Below are 15,951 nucleotides of genomic sequence, written 5' to 3'. Positions count from 1 at the left end.
TTGCTGCTGGAGGAGGTAACATAAGCATAATTAGTTGGAAGGGTTATTTTTAGTCTTGCAGAAGACTTTAAAGCTAGTTCTGTTCTGGTTTAGGTCAGATTTTTAAGGGCCCTTCTAAACCAGCCCATTCTATGATTCTATGACTCTAAGAGGGAAATTTATTTTTTAAGCTGCTCTTATCCTAATTATGCCTTCTGGCAGTGTTTTAGGTGTTGTAAATCAACAACATTGAAGTTCAGTGGAGTTCACGCTGGCTTACCCTGGCTGAGCACATGGTTCAGCTGAGGTAGAGATGGCCTGAGGTTTTCTAGACTAAAAGTGAAGGAAACAGTTCTGCTCCAAGAAGGTAATGGTGTTTTTAGCAGAATTTGGCTTTCATTATTAGTCTGTTCCTCCGGGATGGGAACATGCCACATATAGAAGTGAACTCAAAGCCAAAATGCTGGGGTGAAGTAGGAGGCACCAGGGTCTGTGATCAGTGGAGGTGCTTTCTCTAGCCCTGCTGCCTTGGTTTGGGATCCTTGGGGCATCTCATGTGTTTCCCTTACAGAGAGGGTAGAAATGCTAACAGCATTTCATCTGGGAGCAGCTCAGGGTACTCTTATGGGTTTGGGGCAACAGGGGTCTTTCAAGCCTGATTTTCTCCATGAGCTGTAAAAGCCTGCTTAGTTCCAAGGCAGACACTGGACCTGAGAACTATCAATGAAAACTCTTCTTCAAGCAGCCAGTGATAGCCATCACAGCAATTTTTACTTTTTTTTTAAATAAAGAATATAAATTAATTTTATTAGACCAGTGACCTGACAAATAAATGTGTTTTCTGAGTAACTCCAGTGAAAATGGAGTAATGCTTAAAGAAAACAGCTATGCAAAAGTGGGGTTTTTTTGTCTCACCTTAATGGATTTGTGTGAAAGTCTTATTTTTGTTTATTTCTGTTGGCTCAGACATCTGAGCATTTTATTGCCTTTTCTGAGGAACTTTGCAATGTTTTTGTGAAGAGCAGTAGGAAAGCACTGAGGAAAAAATTGAGTAGATATAAAGCTTTGGAGAAGTGGCACAACAGGCAATTTCTCCATTTGCTCCTACAGATATTGAGCTGAGCTGGGGAAATTACTTTAAGTACATAAGATGACACAATTACTGCAGTTGGGTCTTTGTTTAATTTTCAAAAAGACAATCCTGGACACCAAATTCAAAGGTGATTGGTTATGGGCTCTTCAGCCCTTCACCTCTAGGTCACTGAGTTCAATACCATCCCAGGTTGTAGCTCTGCACTCTATCTTTTTTGAACAATTCATCCGAGAAATTTATACCTTTATTTTTCTTGTGACTTATGTAATGAAAAATTTTGTGTTTTTACAAATATGTGCACAATCCAAAATGATTTGATGTGTGGGTTCTGGGGGCCGATTTCAGCTTGTGGACTAATCACAGACTATTCACCATGACTGTTGCTTTGAGCATTTCCTATTCACGAGGCCTGATTAAGATGCATAGCTCTGTTTCATTTGGCTTCATTGGATGACACCCGTACTGCAAAGAGCTCTCTGCTGACCTTCTAACCCTTTTGGTGAAAATATATGTGCACGAGTGCCCACAAGGCTCTCCTGCAGTTTTTTTTTGTGGGCAAAATTTCATGCAGACAAGTGTTGGTGAAAAGTGCCTGATGAAGAACAGAAACAATATCTGAAGAGATGTATGAAATTTATTCATGCTGGTATTCTAAAATGCTATTTTTGAACTCTTTCCCTTGATCTTGAAGTGAGCAAAAAACTGTTGTGTGAAAAATTCCCGTGTGAAATAAATGAGTGGTTCTCCTCCATTTCTCAGTGAACATTGTAAATAAAGTCACAGCATTCAGCAGTAGCTGAATAAATTTGAAGCAGTCTCCACAGCAAAGTCACAGGACACTTGGAATTCAGTGGTGCCCTGGCCATAGTACTCGTGGGTGTAGTACAGGCATAACTAGCTAGTAATATATTAAGATTCCTGTACTGTCATTTCAGGTGGAGTACTTTTACTAAGGATGTCAATCTCTATATCTATTAACCTTTAACCAATTATTTCAGTTTAATTATTTTTTTAATTAAAAAAAAAAAAAAGAGACAAACCCAAATTCAGTGCTGCACAGAAATAAGAAATGACCAAACCTTGTTTTAGAGTTCTAATGCCAAAGAGAAAACAAGGCTACAGTCCAGGCCAAAAAATTGGCTCATTTAATTACACCTGCACAGTATTTCAATGCTATGCCTTGGTGAGAGGGGCTTTTAAGAGTAAAGTGCTTTGAAATAAAGCTATTAAATGCATACAGAGACATTGATCGATACACTCGAGTTATGGGGAGGGGGGAAGGAGGGAGAGGGAAGAAAAAGTCTTTTTTTCTTCTCTGTAAGAGTGGATTTGGAATCTTCAAGTGCGTAAGGATGGTAAACGATTGCTAAAAGTCCAAATTAAGAGGTATTAGTCTATTGTGTGGCAGTCAGTCACATCATATTCACATTGCTGTTTTCTTGTCGGAGGTTTTGCCTTGATCTACCCCGGACCACATTGACAAGTCACAATTGAAGCATTCTAAATAATCCACAGTGAAATAAGGCATAGGGTGTCACTCTCTAGGCTACAGAAAGCCTGAGCGCAGTGGAGTTAGAAAGGGTAGCAAAGCCCTTTTCAGTCGCGTTTCTCAGCCGATTAAACTCATTCAGGGCCAGGCTGCTGGAACGAAAACAGAAAGATCACCTCCTGTTCGCCAGTGTTTTGTTGGCAACAGCAGACAGATGTAGAAAAGTAGAAACATTTTTACTATAGCAACAAAGGGGAAAGGGGTGGGAGGCAAATTTAAAAAAAAAAAAAAGAAGTTGGAATTTGTGGTCTTGGTAATGTACCAGGTACTTTAGGACAGTACTCCAGATTAAGAGGATCTGTCAGCACAGATTGGAATTCAAAAGATCCATGTGAAATGACTGTGCAGTGCAAATCTGCATCCCCTTTTCTCCCCAAACTCCTCCGCTGGTACAGTAATTAACCATAAGAACAGATTGACACATGGAGATCCAGTTCATTAACATTTTTTGTTTGGTTGGTTTCTTGGCTTTTCAGAAAAACCCATTTAAGACTGATGCCTTCTTTAAGAGTAACCCATCCACCCATGCAGCCACACTGATGTGACATATTGTGACATAAGATGCCACAGAAAACTAAGCCGAGCCCTCAGCTGAAGGCTTGATTTAGCCATACATTCTCCACAAGTCACCGATTAAATTAACTGTTGTAGATTCAAGGCAGGAAAACGATAATTCATCTACTGTGAGTAGTTGTGCCGAAATGGTTTGCTGCTGCAGGAAAAAATAATCTGCAAAAGACATCTTTAAAATATGGTACTTTTCCCTTTCAATGTATTAAGGTAAATAAATTCAGTTGCAGGAAATGCAGCACATTTTTAAGAGGTCGCTGCAATGACTTTTTACCTGCTGTGCACAATGCATTTGTGAATACACAAAATACAGTCTTGGAAAATGCAGATTTGCATGTGTAAATGAGCATACAGATGTTCAGATAAAGAGAATCAAAAAGTTTTTGCTAACTTTTGGTACAGAAATACACATACATCTAGTTAGGAATGAATGAAAATTACTTCATGTCTCTGAAATGGAAAACCAAGTACAGGAAAGATTCTGTGTAATTAGGGCAGCAAAATGGGGGACCCACGTCCCAGCCTCTTCTCTAATAAAACCATTCTGTACAAAATAGTTATAAAGACACTACTGAATTTTTTATCTACCAAGACTTGTGCTTAGGGCAGCTATTTCAGATGCAGCATAGATTTCACTTCTGTAAAAAAATTGGGATGAAAAGGATTTATATTGAAGTGTTTCTACCTCCTAACTAAATATGCTGCTGATGAACAGATTAAATCCAAAAGTTAGCTCCCAGAAAGCCAAACATTGTCACTGCCTTAGAGTATTTAGAAAAATTATCCATTAACCTTTGTATTTACGTCACTGCTGAGCCCTTTTGAAGACCAGATCTTTGGAGATGATTGTATAGTTCAATGTTTCTGGAAAAAAAGAATTACTTTAAATTCCTATGTCTGTTAAATACCTAAGATCTACTCATTTTCACTTGGGTATTTTTGGAAAACCAAACCAAAACCCAATTGCCCTCTGTCTCGAAGCAGGTGATAAGTGCAAGGCAGACTTAGCAGGGCCGCTGGAGGGGGCAGGGGGATGCAGGCGGGTTTTGCTCCAACTTGTCACCATTGGGATAACGAGTTCTGACCCCTTGGAAATCAGAGGCAATTCCCCTGAGGACACGGAGAGCAATGTCAAGCACTTTAGCAAGTAGCCTCCTCCACAGATGAAGCACTTGAGCTTTTATGCACAATGACCTGCCCGGATATTTTTTAAAATATCTTGTGGTTCTGGGCTTAGATCCGCACTTTTATCTAACAGCTCACATGTTATAGAGCTCCTTTTCCAGCTCTCATTTCCCGAAACCTTTGAGTCTTGCCGACTCTGGGCTCTGCATTTTCCAAGGACTGATCTAAAATATTGTGCTCATTTATCACTGTGTTGTGCTTTTACCATGCTTTAAAAATTTGTGCAATATATATCAGGTGTCTATGGATTTTGGCATGGTGTTGGGTCATCTCAGAGATTTGGCATTGTTTAGACTGCAAAATAGCACACAGGGTCAAGAGCAGTCAATATTGGGCCTATAAATTTTTGGCTGGGCTCTCATAAATTGTCCTCTAATTTGTGGCTTGAAAAAGGGAAAAAAAAAAGATATCAGAAGTCAAATCTCTTTGCCTCTACAGCTGCACTTCTGTTTTCAGAGAAAAAGGAAAAAGAGCTGTCCTTCCCAGCACTCTGCTGAGGTGTTTGCTTCTTTTGTTCACATTGGACCAAAGAACCAGGGACCAGGTTGACTTCTGGTGTTGTGGTCCTGCAGTGAAATGCAAAACTAAATCCCCAGGCAGAATTTCAGACAAACAGTCATTTTATTTACTTATATTCATCTCTTCTGGAAAAAGGAGGAAAAAAAAAAGAGAGAAAATAGCTTGCTTAATCCCAGTACTAACACAATATTGATTCACATTCATGTTCAGTATTTATTGACGTGCATTGCATACGATGGAGGCTATCAATTAGGCTACTCTGCTGAAGGGAAGGGGCAATCATATTAGAAAACAGATGAAGCTCATAGTTTATATAGTCCTAATTTTATGTAATGTAAACCTTTCAAACCCTGGGCACATGAGAGTGAAAATGCATGTCCTGATGAAAAAAAATGCAGAAAACAAATGGATTTACTCTCAAGCTAATTACTGTGGGTGACTGTCCTCAGAGTCACATCATTGTTTCCTGAAGTTCTGTAATTAAATGAAACTTCTCTTAGTACAAACTGAATTTCTGCGTATTTTATTATCCAACATTAAATACTTTTGTACAACAGCTTAGCACAAGGTTTTGTTTTGTGAGTGGGTCATATATGTGAAATTTTGGACGTGGTGCATAAGGTTATCACGTTCCTTCTGTACATTGAGGCTGAGATTCAGCACACTGAGCCCCCATTAAACATCAATGTCAAGGAGAGCACAGTGGCATATGGGCAGTATTCAGGAGACCAAGTGGTTGCATGCAGAAATCAAATATAAAACATTCCTTTTTTTTGCCCCTTGGAGGTTTTATTGCATGGTTGCAGCTGGATTTACACTGTATTTAATAAAACATTAGTAGCCATCAGGGATTGAAATATGTAACGTAATTCTCTTTCAGTGAAATAATTCCATAAATCCAAATATGAAGCTATTTGTTTTTTTGCAAGTACTGTATGCCCACAATTAAATTAAACCCTATATATGGCTTTTTTTTTTCACCATGGAATTTAATGGAAGCAAAATCCATCTGCAAAGTTGATTTTGGATACATATTGACATTTTTTGGAGCTGAAGTAGGTCTGGTGGCTAATAAGTTTTGGAGAGAAAGAGGGCTGCTGGCTCTCCATCCTCGCTGAGCTACTTATGATACAAAGCTGTTGAAAAATGAGGGTCAGTGTTGCATTATAGAGGCAGGTGAAGGAACTCCTAATTGTGCCCCAAAAAAGAAGTACAGAATCAGTGTAATTTTCACCAAAACTTCTGGCCCCTACCTCATCTGGACCACTAAGAAAATGACCACAATACAGTAGGGCCTTGGCCAGGTACCTTTTAACTTGCACAGTGACCAAGGTGACCTAACCACATTGTATCACATTTTTCAGCCCTCAGATGCCTTTGATAAGTTGAAAACTGGGGGAAGAAAAAAAAAAAAAAGAAAAAAAGAAGGAAAAAAAAGAAAAAAAAAGGTGCATCCATATTTTACTTAGCAAGTATAATGTTTTGGAGACATCTTGAGTGTTTCTGGCAAAAGACACAGTTGGTCATATCTTTAGTGTGATGAAACAACTGTGTTGAGGTTTTCACCAGTTACAGATTATTGTCTTGTAGGCATTGTGCTAATTGTCATGAAAAAAAACAGGCAAAGAGAAAAGAAACAGAAAGACTGTGCAGGGAAATAAAACAAAGGTATTAGAAAATGAAGCTTGATGAGATATCTTGAGAGCTCTCCATACAGTTTGCAGAAACAGAAAGTTTGAGTAGGAAAAACCAGCTATTTTGTTATTTTTTTAATGAAAATAAAGACGAGGAAAAGAGAATGGATGCTCCCAAGGACATATTCTTGGCTATTACAACAAGGAGCCATTTTCCAAGTAGAAAGACGTTTCTGTTTTGTAACAGCAACTGTGGATAACTGCGCTAGGAAGGGAAGATGACTCCAACTGGAATTTGACTAGATCCATAAAATTGCCACTATTGTACTTCTATGTGAAACATGATCTTTGAAATTATAGATCAACAGTCTCTGATGTCAATACTTTTCTGTAAACAAGAATTTTGGCAGCAAAGTACCGGTGCTAGGGGGGTAGAGATTCAGTGTCTTAGAGGAGCTGTGCATTGTTTTGTGAAATGCCTGAGGTTTTATCCAATTCTCCTCTTGGAGATCCAGTGGAGCCAAATGAGCGATCCAGTCTGGCACATGTGGCTGACGTTGCATGGACTAATGATGGCACAGCATGAAGCAGAACGGGTGACAGCAGCTGCAGCATTTGAGCTCTGTGAGGAGTTTGGGCAGAGACGCACGAACATCTGAAATGTGAATTCTTAATTCATAGTTCATACAAATCCTTCAGCTTCCCTACACAAAAAGCTGCAGTAAAGGACCATCATCTCCCATCCTAAAGCAACAGTTTTTCCTCTTCTTCAGCTCAGGTGCCTCTTGCATTGAATAGTTGCACCTCGCTGAAGATCAGAGAACTCTATTTTAAAGAGAGAATTGTATTTTAAATTGTAAAAGCTGCACAACACTGAAATTGTGCAGCTTTGTACTTTTTAAACAGAATAAATGCTGTTACGTTTTTTGAATTTTTTGCTTCACTCTCTTCTATTTACACTTAATGCTTTCAATAGTTCATTTGCACATTGTCTCTGAAAAAAGAAAGCAAAAGGAAATATTAAAGGTGTTGCAAGTGTTTAGATGTGCAGCTTATAATTCACTTTTAGCATTTCTCATTAAGCAAGTGTGAAACTTCTGGAAAATAATAAAAAATTGAGACATTTGGGAGCTGGGGCTAATTATTGTTTTCAGTAAAAACCACTGACCACATTCCTTTTTTTTCCCCCTTTAATTGAACGCAATGTTTTATGTTACGTCAGGTAGGAGACTTTGTATTTATATTTCTGTTTCTGTCAGTTGTAGCTGAAGATTGAAAAATCTGACTCATTGAGATGTTCAGGACACTAATCCAGGTGAACTTTGAAACACTGGGATGTGAACCAAGCGTGCATTCAGATGGTGGACTCACATCACCATCCGTGTGGACTGAAAAGCATTTGCCACAAAGGTCTTCAATCATGGGGCAGAAACGCTTTTCACTGCTGCTGTGTCCTGATTTTCTTTTTGTTTTCTTTTGTCCTAGCAACTCAAGAATAAGACAAGAATTACTAAAAAGTCAGTATTTTCTTCTAGCTGCTGGTAAATACTTATCGAATCTTTCTTTGGGGTCAGTGGTTTTTCATATGTCTTTGTACACAATGGAATTATTTAATTACTTTTGCTAGCAAGTTTACAGACAAGTATATCCCCATCATACTGCATATCCTCAAATAAGATTATTTACAATCCAATCTAAGGAGTGCTGACTGGTGTCATTGGAAGCTAAAGCTGCATCAGCATTTAAATTTCTACTTTTCTGGGCAAAAACCCAACTGGCTGATTCAATTAAACTCTTTATGTTATATATTATCCAGAAGTTCACAATCTGAAGTGATTCTGAGAGTCTGAAGCCATGCCTTTATGATTGCAATTTGGTAGCAAGACAATTTCCGAGGACTGTTTTACTTGAACTGCAATGAAAATGTCAGGACGTAACACACTTTCTGATGCGGGTTTTATGAAAGGCACTCCAAAATCAACCATTATTTCAAGCACAAGCAATAAATAACCTTCATTATTCATTAGAGTGTATATATGCATTTGTGTTTGCAAATACAGTGGTTTCCTGAGCAAAGAACCCTTTAATCAAAAGACCCTTCACTCATTTAAGGAGGTAACAAATGGGTAGGCAGGAGGCACGGGAGAAGACACTCTCTTTAATCGGTAATGGAGATAATCTATAGAGTTCCTGCAATGCAAGTAGTCCATCTTCCAGGCATAAACTTTAGATAAGGCCTAGGATGTGGAAAGATTCATGCAATATTGTGGAGCTACTTTTCATAACAGTCATTTGGACGAATTTTGTTTATGGTCTATATTGAACAAAGAGAATGGACCTTTCCCACGGCCCGTAAATCACGGCCCTCCTGAAGGGTGTCTGCAGGGCTGCTCCGCTATTACTATGCACAAGAACATTAACACCACTGAAACAGTCTCTGTGAATTTACTGCTATTTACCTGCTCAGATTAGGTACACCTCTGCAAACAGCTGACACAGTGTGCCAGACCTGCAGCAGCCCCTTCCATCTTCAAACATTATGATAGAATGCCAGCGAGCACCATCCCCATGTATATCTCATTTGCATTAGGGTATTTTTTTTGGCTCATTTTTAAGGAATCTTTAAAAAATTTGTTTGTCAAGAAAACAGTGAATTTAAACATTTTTTTTAGGAATTCTAAAGCCTAAATTCTGGTTTCTAAAACTGGCATTGTTTTAACAAATTCAAAATAATTTTCAATTCTAAATGGTTTTATTTTTGGGGTTAAAAACTAAATTGGAGGAGATCTTGAATACAAACAAGCTGAGTGCTCACTGTAAAAGAGACTGAGATGCTGTTTCTTGGGCTTTCATACAGAAGGGTATTTGTATAATGAAATCTCTGGGTTTGGCAAGAGGTGAAATTGGGAATAACTCTGCTAGGAATGGATTTTTTATAGTTATTTAAAAAAATGAAAAAAAAAGAGATATCAAACTGTAATGACCAACAATTTCAAGCAGAGGCTTTGGGATGATTCTGGAGGATCAGATCAAACCAATTAAAGCACTGGGGAAAGATACTGCTCCCAGCCCCTAGATAACAGCTCAAAGAGGAGGGGAGGAGGACTCCTCTCTCTTTCTCTTTCCTGCCTCTTTCTTTTTCCCTCTCCTGCTTTTCTTAGTGGGGGCACTAATGAACTTTTCAAGTCCCATGAAGACAACCCTTGTGTTCTGATTAGTTGCCTTACTTTTAATGAATTGTTTTAATCAAGTTTCAAAGCAGGCACTCTATGCTTCATTGCAGCAGCCCAATGACAATGAGCTGAATGTTACCAAGACAGTGCATCTGATGGACTTTAATGGATTTTATGTGACAGTGTCTAGTGGCCTCATATTAGACATAGCTTTACAACAGAGAACCCATGGGGTTGCACTATGCATTTAATCTATACAAACTGTAAGGATAAGGGAGAAGGAAGCTGTGGAGGGGGAGAGGCTCTGAACCCTGAAGACCTTCAAAAGACATGAATTTCATACTAATAAGAAACAGTCTTCGGTCATTTTCTTTTTTTTTTCTTTTTTTTTTTCTCTTTTCTGGAATAGCAAAGTCCCGCTGTGTTTTCTTAGGGAATGTCATGAGTATAATATCTCCAGGGCTTTCTGCAATAACATTCTCAAAACATGAAGTTATCTGGAAAAATTAAGCTCTCAAGGAAATCTTGGCAGGGCTGTAACATTTCCTGGATTTCAGGTAGCGATTCTGAGTTGTGATCTCTTAAGTCCGTAACAATTTGCTATTTCTAATTTATTGCTTCATTTGTGACTGCTGCTACAGCGAGGTAAATTTATTCTGATTTGCACAACCTAAGTCTTAGCTCTGACAGTGACTAATTATTACCTGAGTTAAAATAATGAAAGTGTCGGAAAGTGTCCGAATGCAATTTGTTAGGAAAACATGTGGCATGCTGTGTTACCCAAGCCCAGAAAAGCCTAAGTGATCAGAAACCATGGAGAATTAAGAATTTTTCCCCCAAAGGTTACAAATCAATGTGGAAATTTTTCAGGGAATTGGACTGCTGAGGGGTTCCATTCACTGGAATATAAAATGCAGACCATACCTTTGTAATTCTCTTCTTAAGAAAGAAAAGTTAGTTTTTTAGAATAATCTAAATAATTATTATTATGGCAACAGGGAGCTGCATCAATTTTAGATTATTGTTTGATATTATTTAAATTATACACTGGTTGAGGATTATGTTGCAGCCATTCTTTCTTAGGAAAAAACCAAACAAATCCACAATAACACACAGAAAACAAAATCAGTTGCAAGAAACTCCAGACGCAGAAGCACCTTTAGCTGATGTAACATATATTTTTTTTCTTTTTGCTGGCTCAGGGTTAGTCCTGTGTTTTGTCAATTATAGGCATGTCTTATTCACAGAACAGCTCAACTCCAGCTGTGTAAAATGAATCCTGAAATGAAATGGTCAAATGATGTTAATGACTCTGTCTGCCTGTGAAAGTTTCTGAGGAATGTTAGCAGCTCCGGGTTAGAATTAGAAAGCATCTGACAGCTCTGTAGTTCTGGTTGTTCAAATAACTCCATGCAAGCAGAGGGGATATCAGTACATTAAAATAATAATGCAAAAAATAATAAACAGCTCTCTGTCTGAAAAGGTAAGGCAGTACAAATGATTTGAGTTTGCTTCATTCTGAGTATTCATCACTCTCATGAGCCATTTAAGCCACACTTGAAATTAAATTTATCTTGAGCAGGATTTAATTTAAATTTAATAAGGCAATTGTTTTATTGTTAAGCACCAATTGGATGTCAACACGTAATGTTTCCTAGAGTGATAATTCTACTCTACTCTGAAAAGATGCAGGGACTACATGAAGGCAAACGATTCCATGGGCCATAATGATGTACCTGTGCTTAATATTGCTTAATATCTGCTTTTACTGCCTGTATTTCAGGCTCTCCTACCACACAAATGTCCTGTTCTATGAAGAAGCTGCACCGTATGTATCTGTGTCTGTGTCTAACACACCTGCTAGACCTCTTGAGAGATATGATTATATTAATTACAATATATTGATTGATTTCTACTTTACACAGACTGCCTGTATTTAATTTAAATATACAATGAAGCATATTGAGGACACAACTTGGATTGTTACTGTGATAAATAATTGCTAATTGTGTCATGATAGATCACCTATTTTAAGGCAATGTTTCTCTTATGCTAATAGCAACTGCATATATGGAGTACACTGAGAATCTCTTTCAATTATTCATATTTGTTCCTGGACTGTACTTTCCTATTCAGGTCTGGAAGGAACAATACATACCTTGGCACTTCAAAGCAAATGCTGGTGTAATTTTCAGGAAAGCATTTATGCCTTTTCACATAGAGTCCATGCATGCTGTTATGTTGATTTCATGAAAATATAGATGCCAGTATGTAATTCTGGTCTTTGTTTTGCTAATTCTAGTGTGTATACAACATATATATACATATATATATATATATGTGTGTGTGTGTGTGTATAAAGATCAGACAGCTAAATCATTAATAATATTTGTAATAATTATTGCTATTAAAACCTATCAGCAGTACAATATTATTGTCAGTGGTTTTGCTATTGCCAAAATATATTAGATTTGTCATTTTCTATGAAAAAAAATTAAATTATTTTTGAATCTTCCCGACACCTACAACAGGCCTAACAACAAATTTTCCAAGAATTTACATTCAAGGGAGAAAAGCCCAACAGCATTATCTTTTTTTGCCTTCACTCCCAATTTGTGTCTGCTTCCTACAAATCAAACTAAACTTATACAAGTCAGTTTGCCAAGAGAAGTTTCCATGAAAACAGCAATTTAACAGAAGCCTGGAGAGTATTTGCAAATTGTGAATTTGTAAATACAACATTTATTATTAAAAACTTGGTTCTAAGAGTCTCACTCAGTTAATCAAGGAACAGAAACAACTCTGTGTGATTCACACACCCAATAAAAAATAATCAGAACAGACCCCAGACATATAATTTCTAATCTATGACTACACTGAAAAAAACAGCAGCTGTTCAAAGAAAATTCAAGTACTGAGAGAGAGGATGGGGTTTGTATTTGAAAAGCATCTTGGAAAGACAGATCCTTTTGTTATTGAGCTCACTTGGAAATTTCTGCCTGGGCTGGGGTGCAGGGAGGGTGCAAGGACCCCTCCCTGTGCAGGCCAGTGCTGCTGTTTTGCTGCTGTTTGGTACTTTTTAGGACTTTTAGGAGGAGCTCGAATTGGGTGCTGTTCCACAGCCATTTCCAGTGGCACCAAGCTCAGCTGAGGAAGTTTCTTCTCTTTTTCCAGCTGTGCATTGCTCCCATCCTGGCAGTGCATCCCAGCTCTGCAGCTGGACATCCCTTTGGTCGGCCAATTCTTTGTGTGGCATCTCTGTGCCCTTCACTATGGCGAGAGTTTGAGTTGGGAACACAGAGTTTTCCTTCCTCTTCTTCATGGAGGGAGTCACCAACGGGAGATTTGTGTGTTGTTAGGTCCAAGACAAGAGCCTGGTATGAAGCTAGAGGCCAAGGCTGCTACAAAAGTTGAGGATGAGGTGAACATAAAGCACTGAATGTCCTATTCAACCCCATCCAATACGTTGTGGAATATCTATGCACTCCAGCCTCCCAGCTCTGCCTTTCCCGGGTGCACAGGGTGTTTTCTACCAGTCCTGCAGTGAGGGAGCTCCCAGCAGTGCTGTGAGGTTGCTCCCACCTCAGAGGGAACAATGTGCACCTATAGGGGCAGGCAGTCCCCTGGAATCCCCCAGACCCAAGGTGGGATGCCCTGAGCAGTCCCACACCCAGCACAGAGAGGGAGCACAGCCAGGAAGCCTGCAAGCAATCTGGGCCAGTAATGAGCAGCCAATTAATTGATTACTGAAAGTATAACTGAATCCTATGCCTCGGAGAAATCTAAAATATAGTAACTGCTTACTTTATTGACAGCATTCATGCCATATTTAGTAGCTGGTATGTAAGAAGTAGCTGGACAATTTTGTTACACTTAATATGTTTCAGAACACAGCATAAAACATGTTTTAACACTATAACAACTATTGAGCAGTACCTCTGGGAACAGGCTTTATTATTAGATTACATTATACAAGATTAGACTAGTCAATAAGGGATTTCTTTCACACAGCATGCCATCTGAAATACCTGTTTTCTTTCCTTTTTTTTTTTTTTTTTTTTTTTTTTTTTTTTTTTTTTTTTTTTTTTTGTAAATTACTTCAAGACCTTCTTTGTAGGATCTTAGGTACAATATACCCATGAATCATAAAACTGACAAGCCCCAGGGCTGGATGGTCTCTGTACTGGAGATAGGAGGCCTAGAGATAAAGGTGCACTACAGGTGTACAGTGACAGGGGTGGATTATAGATAAACAAAAGGCACAGTTATTAGATGCGAAATGCCAGGCAGGATTGTACATGGAGAATGCAAATTGTAAGGACTCAGTCTCAGGGACCCTGCTATGCTTGGACTGTCAGGCAGGAGGAAAACAAAGACAATGCATCAGTCTGGGTGCAATCCTGGGGTTTTTAGATCCACTTTAGCTGCTGGCTGCTGAGGGTTTCAGCCAGGTTTTGGCACTTAGGTAAAGCCCTGGGGAAATTCAGGCCCCTCAGGAGGTTAATTCAAAACTCTTCAGATCAAATAATTTGCTGATTAGTTAAATAATAATTAGAAAGGCAAAGAATAGGTGTACTTTGAGATAACCTGGGCCAGGGCAGCCAACAGATACCTCAATCCTCCCAGGACCCTGTTCCTGTTGTATGAATCTTTTCTGCACCTGTTCAGAGCAGTGCAACAGCCAGAAGAGAGACTGGGCACTGTGGTCTCTCCTGGCTCAGGATGAAGCTCAGCAGAGACCCTGGGGGATTTTCAGGACAACTCAGGCTGGGACAGGGATTCCCAGCTTGTGAGTTTGGGTTTCAGCCTCTGGTGCTTGCAGAGTGCTGAGGTACTATTCTGGTACCCAGTGCCTCTATGAGCATATGTCTGCTCAATTACACTGCTGAAATAGAGTGAGAATCAAACACACTATTTGCTTTTCCCCCCAAATGATATCCGGTGCTATTCACACGTTTTCCCCCCTTTAAATTCCGTGTTGCACGCTGCATTGCATCCGTTGCTGGCAATTTCTCTCTCAGTCCTAAATTAAAAACCTCCACTGAACTACGCAGTTGCTGACTACATCTATGAGAGCAACTTCTATTCAAAATTCCTAGATGGAGAAGACTTGTGGCCTGCTTTGCTGCACGAGCTGGAAATGAATATGAATTGAAAGGACTATATTTAAGAGCAGTTTCCCTTTTTTTTTTTTTGCCTACGAGGATATTTCTTCTTTTATATAACCAAATTTCCCCACAAGATTGACATTTCAGAAAAGGGGCCTAGGCAGACAGGTGACTACAGATCAAATTGGATTTCTGCAACCTTCCGTTGTAAAGGTCAGCCCTCTGCAGTGGTTTTCAGCCAGCATTTCCTCTCTTGGTTTCTAACACAGGTGAAATACCTTGTGTGCCCAGGTACCTTTTAATATTTTATTTTTACTTCAGTCTTTTCTTTCTTAAATGCTCAATGGAGAAAAAAGTTAATTAGGCTATTGTCTTTGCTGCAGAGCAGCATCCTCTGACCAGGTCTGGTGGGAGAAGGGACTGGAGAATGATCCCTTTCCTACCCTTGGCATCCTGAACCTGCTCAGATCAGTGAAAAATTCCTGGAAGCAATGACCTGTTGCAATATTTGAGGGGAATGGAGGATCTTTAAATCAGACACACCAGCAGTCAAGAAACTTCCCAACTGGAGGGCAACGTTGCTTACTTTGAACAGGATTTGGCAGCAACTCTGATGAAGAAGCTGGAGAAATAACTCCAGTAATTACCTTTTCCCCAAGTTGGCCAGTGGGTTGCCATGGACACTCTGTTCTGACCAAAATATGGGCTCTGCTGTCTTGTGAGCAAGCTGTCAAATAACCAATTGGTTGTCAGAAATTTATAGCCAGTAATTAACTGATAGGTTTATAATTAAGTGGAGATGCCCCTGAACAGCAATGTTTGGATCTGAATTCAAATTCTGACTTTTTCCAAAATTCGGGGGCAAAAGAGAGCGACAATTTGGGTACAGTGCCATCTTTATAATTAAACAATGATTTTTGACAGGAGGGGAATCTCCAGCAGTTAATGACTGACTGCAGGAGTTGAGGGCCTGAGGCAAAGCTGAGGGCTTTTAATCCAGGTGGTCATTAACTGCCTGGGAATGCCTGACCCTGAGGTTAATTGTTTCTATTTTAAATCATGAAAATAATATACACATATACAGACCCCCCCTTTCCTTCTTTTCTGCTGTACACATGTGTAACAAATACCCTGCTTTTTA

This window comes from Molothrus aeneus, chromosome 13 (assembly GCF_037042795.1).
Source record: "Molothrus aeneus isolate 106 chromosome 13, BPBGC_Maene_1.0, whole genome shotgun sequence".
Taxonomy (NCBI): domain Eukaryota; kingdom Metazoa; phylum Chordata; class Aves; order Passeriformes; family Icteridae; genus Molothrus; species Molothrus aeneus.
Note: the sequence above shows the minus strand (reverse complement) of the source record.